Below are 5,622 nucleotides of genomic sequence, written 5' to 3' on the forward strand. Positions count from 1 at the left end.
CCTGCTCTCTACCACGTGTAAATGGTGCGTAAAACGTTCTGTGTTCTGCTTGGCAAACTGATGACACTGAATTTTGATGCACTGCCATAATAATTACAAGTTAATTTGCCCTTGCCCTCTTTTTGAAATTTTTAAAAAAATAAATATTTTTAATTAATTAATTTTATTTTTTGCAGCTGAGTTGATAATTGTAAAACGCAGCGCTCGCCACTGTCACTATTTACCCAGCCGTAAATAGACGAGGTGCGGGAGTCGGGACAAATACCTAACCATCATACTTGTACAACGACTGCCTACAACGATGGAGAAGTCAATATTACTGGTTACTGCTATATTAGATTTAGTAAAATTCTTAAAAATTAAGGTTGCCGCCGTTAATATTCCATACCATAGCAACTAATGCAAAGTTCACACTGCACGATTTTCAAAGATGTCGCATCACTGTTGGTTTCACACTGCGTGACTATCTGGGGTAGCATTCAGTTGTTGCTGTGTTTACACTGCACGATGGAACGACGACAGGAGGTTACACACTGCATGACTTTACAATAGGAAGAATCGCCGACAGCTCTGTCTGGTGCAGGGTTGCCAGGTTTTCGCTACAAAACCCGCCCAATTACTACTCAAAACTAGCCTGAAAATAGCCCAATTGCTTTCGAGGGGGTCGCAAAACCTGTCGGCGAGTGAAAAATCGGGCCAAAATCGTGCAGTGTGAACTCGGCATAAAAGCGTCTCAGCTGGAAAAACGCTGTGCCACCAAAGCGGCCTCAAGCGCCACCAGCTGGTCGTTTTAAGAAGTGCGCCTGACATTTTTTCAGCTGGCTAAAAACTTTATTAAATATATATATTGTTAGGCATATGGCCTAGTCTTTTGTGCATTTATGTAATATACTGGAGCCAAATCTGAGAAAGTAGACCAGAATATTCCACTGCGTTCCTGGACACGCAATTTGCGTAGCTGTCATTTATATGCGGAGATTATGCTAATTGTGAATGAGCGTGCTCGAGCGCCCTATTACGAATGATTGGAATTCATTAACATACACATGTTTAACTATCAAATCGGACGTTTACGAAGAGTTTGTGAATCCGGAGGAGAGTTTTCGGGAAGGTCTGTTTTGCGCGCAAATTACTCAGAATTTACTCATATATTTACGCAAGTTTCATGAATGAGGCCCAATGTTTTTAAATGCTTTGTACAGTATCTGGGAGCATATTTCTACCATCTGTGTTCTGTAGCAGATTTTCTTTTGGAATAAAAAGCACAAGGGTGTTATTTTTGCATTCTAGCCTTGCTCTCATTCCAAATTTAGATGCATCCATAATAATTGAAAGCAATAGAAATCTCGTTTTAGCTTCTTAGGATGCCTGATCTTAAAACTCTTAAAAGCCTGCAATAAAATCAATGAGACATGTTGTGAGATTGTGTACCCTAAAACTACACAGAGTAAAGTGAGTAAATCAAACCTAATCATAACCATATCTAATCATGTGAACTGGAACACAATACTTGCAAAAAACAATGCGCAGATGTGAAGACAGGACCTCAGCTGAAACAGCTAAATTTTTTTTCTGTTAACTACAAACACATGTTAGTTAAAAACACAAAGGATATATGAAAACCACTTGTCACTAGTTAGCAAAAATGTAATGCATTTAATAAATCAAGGGAGCACCACTTGAAAATGCAGCTTTCCTTAAGGCCAAATTCCTTTCTTTTCAATGTGCCCTCGCTAGATCTCATTTAGGGTTTAGACTTGAGTTGCTCAAATTGGCTCTAAGGCAGCTGGAGCTAGAGATAATGACATGATGATAATGATATTTGTTCTTTAGCATAATAGGACTGAGGTCAGGATAGTCTATTCAGGGTGTTAAATCTCACTCTGTTTACTCTGAAGAAGAAAAAGAGACAGAGCCTATCATCTGAAGGTAACGAAAGAAAGAACAGGAGATTGCTGAAGAGGCCTGGTCAGAGACGTACACCTGCAACTAATGGAAAGAATTTAAATGAAAAATTGTTATTCATTTCTTCTGAACGACTCCGAAAGTAAAATTGAATCTAAATCTGTTGACAAGAAAACACTAGCCATATTCAAATATTTTGGAGCTGTCCAACTATACCTCGCCTTTAGACTTAAGTATTTAGCCTTAAGTTTAAATAAAGTATAGTATTAAGCATCACCCAATTGAATTTCTAAATGCATGTTATAGATCTTATTGTAAACAGTTTATTTGTGCACATTTAATGTATTAAAAAATGCATTGACCTTGTAGCATTTAATAAATTTTTTTTTTAATTCACCAGACTTTTCTCTAGGCAGGACTTCACAGATTTTATTTTATTATTATTTGGGATTTTTAGGATTTACTTAATATTAAAATGAATAATAATAATAGGTTTAACTTTAACATAATGCTGATACTGGAGGTGAATGGATGGATTCATGTTCAAATCCCCACTCTTGGGTCCTGTTTTCAATAAAAGATAAAATTCATACCAAAGCCCGTGTCTCATGGGAAGTCGTTCACAATTATTCCATCCACACATCACTCAACACGCATTAGTTCTATATGACCGCTTCACTGTCTTCAATTAATATGCAACATTCAAACATGCCGTTATTCTCCTTCCTTTGCATGCAATTACCTGCAAGATCATTTTATTGTTTGTGTGCAGCCGTCACAGTTGGGTTGGCACAGCACACGAGGTTAATAAGATTAAAATGCACTGTTAGCTTGCCATGGTTGAGATCGCCTCTTTAACATCTTATAGCATGTGCTATTAGCTCTATTTAATGTGTACAATTAGTGTATATCTCCTGCACCTCCTTAATAGTCTGTTCCACTGATACTATATACTATTATTATTGCACATACTCAGAGTTAGTGATTTGAACAACTCCCTAAATCTAAATTAAACATGTCTGTTCATGCAAAAGACACAAATGATACCTGAAATCACACGGATTGCTGAAGAGAGGTGTAATATGAGAGAGTTCAGCCTGTGGTTTCCACTTGGTTGGCAATAAAAATATCTGCTTATTTGATCCCTAAATTGAAGGAAGGACCCGAGTCAGAGACCAGAATATCACAGAGACTTGAGGGTGGAATCAGACCAGAAAGCAAACACCTAGCAACACTTTTGATCCATAATAACAGGTCCAAAAAAAAGCAATATAAAACCTGAAGTGTTTCTGTTAGCGTCGGCTATGGAGTCAGACATGAGGGAACATTGCGTGCATGAGTGCGAGATCATTATCAAGCTCTACTATTCTTTAAAAAAATGGCATTCTAAACACAGTTAAATATGTAGATGTTACTAGAGTAATTTGTTTAATCAGAAAATGGTCCATCTAATTAATGGAAATGTCATATTCATTTCTACTGCGCATTAGACCCTTTCAGAGCTACAGAACGAGAGGATGCCAGAGGAGCAGAGCAAAGCACGAAAAATCATTTGATTTATGAGAGCAGCACTTAAGACACAGAGGAGATGTTATGCACCACGGCTTCCAGCCAAGGAGCTAAAGTAATTTCCTCAACGGCAGGTACACTGAAAAAAATAACTATTAAGATTTACTTAAAAAAATTTTGGTAACAAATTGCACGAACACATTTTAAGTAAATTTTACTGCTCTAATATCAAGTACAACTTACTCACTATTATTAAGTAAAATCTACTTACTAAACTTAACATTCATGAAGAAATTAAATCTAATCCACGGCTTCCAGCCAAGGAGCTAAAGTAATTTCCTCAACGGCAGGTACACGCTCAAGCGAACAAAGCTACAATCAAATTGCTTCACTGCACAGCCCAAAAACTTGTTTAATGTCATACTTATGCCTATTCTTTGGGTTTCGTGTGACACCCGAGTACTTCAGTCAGTAGATTTTGAAGCAGGTGTCTGTCATGTGGCCCCAAGGGTCTCAGAGTTTCATCCTGCATCACGTTCATCCGAGGAAACCCAGCTGCTCCTGTGAAATTTCCTTGATGTATTTTGTGTTATTTCTTTAGTCAATCAGGGATCAAAAGCTGAATATGAGTGATGAATCAGCTGCCATCAAAACATCCTTAAACACCCACATGAGTAATAAATACTCTCATCCGCTAATGACTCAGGTTCTGGGAGTTCTGTTGAAGTCTAATTCAAGTTAGTTTCAAGAGCTTTTTAACCACAGAGGCATGGTGTTTATTCTTCATTACAGCTAAATTGTGAAGTAGAGTTTGTTGCCCTTTTAAAATTAGCATTGACATTCTTGCTTAGGTTTCAGGCCTAATACAACCAAATGTCGAACAGCAGTGCACCAGGTTTAAGAGGAGAGAACCTGTTCTATGGAGAACCTGTTAGGTGAAGACGATACATTGATTTAAAAGACAGTTCAATGTAAAGTGACTTTTAAAGGTGCTGTATGTAGGATTGACACCGAGTGGTTGAACTAGGTATTGCATTCCAAATTCAAAACATCGGAGAGGGTTTTTTTCACCCGGTCCCTCCTCCTCAGACTTGACGCACACGCAGGTTGCCAGATTGACGACACCAACAGGAACGAGCGCACTTGACAATGAATGGAATTAAATACGCTGTGTTTTCCGCCAACTGGCAACCCGGGGTGCCGAAATACAATTGGGTAAACTGGCAGTGGGCGGGTTTCACAAACCAAAACAGAGACCGACATTCCGGCCTGGAACGCACATTTTCAAAGGAGAATAACTGACTGTAGCATTGTTTTTCAGATAAACAAGTATGTTAACTTAGCATGTTTCTTAAATATCTGCAAACACATTATGGAATTATGCTTTAGTAGAGTCAAAAACTTACATACAGCACCTTTAAGGTCAGAATTGTAGATAAATGCGCGTACCCTGGTGCTGGGGATGGAGGGGGTTTGAGTTATTGTGAAGAGCGGCAGGGGGTTGATGAAGGTCAAACAGCACAAGAGTCTGGCTGAAATCAGAGGCCGCTTCTTCTCAGAGCCCGAGCCTGAGGCTGGAGGCTAAATGGTTGTAGTCCTAAGCAAACTCCCACTCACAAAGCCTCATTCAAATACCCCATGAACAAGGATACACATAAGTTTTTCGGTCTGGTTCTCATAAAAGCATCTGGAGATTTGGCCTGTTGCTCACACTGCACATTGTGTGACCCATTAAATATAAATAAATTATAAAATATATCTTAAATATAATAACTATAAATTGTCTGTTGCTTGGCAACCACTTTGTTGCAACCACAACTGTTTCTGAGGAACTACATTGTTTGGTGGAAGAATACTGTTTTTATTAATATCATTACACTTTATTCTGTGAAACCTTACTACGTGTATGGAATAACCGTTTTATAAAAGCAATAAGCCTCGTGAAGCCGTGGTTTACAGTGAATTTATAACAGCTAAGGGGCGTTGTTAGGTACAACACAAAGCGGAGTAACCCCCTTAGCTGTTATAAATTCACTGTAAACCACGGCTTCACGAGGCTTATTGCTTTTATAAAACGGTTATTCCATACACGTAGTAAGGTTTCACAGAATAAAGTGTAATGATATTAATAAAAACAGTATTCTTCCACCAAACAATGTAGCTCCTCAGAAACAGTTGTGGTTGCAACAAAGTGGTTGCCAAGCAACA

This window comes from Sinocyclocheilus rhinocerous, unplaced genomic scaffold, assembly GCF_001515625.1.
Source record: "Sinocyclocheilus rhinocerous isolate Xijiao unplaced genomic scaffold, SAMN03320098_v1.1 scaffold460, whole genome shotgun sequence".
NCBI classification, from domain to species: domain Eukaryota; kingdom Metazoa; phylum Chordata; class Actinopteri; order Cypriniformes; family Cyprinidae; genus Sinocyclocheilus; species Sinocyclocheilus rhinocerous.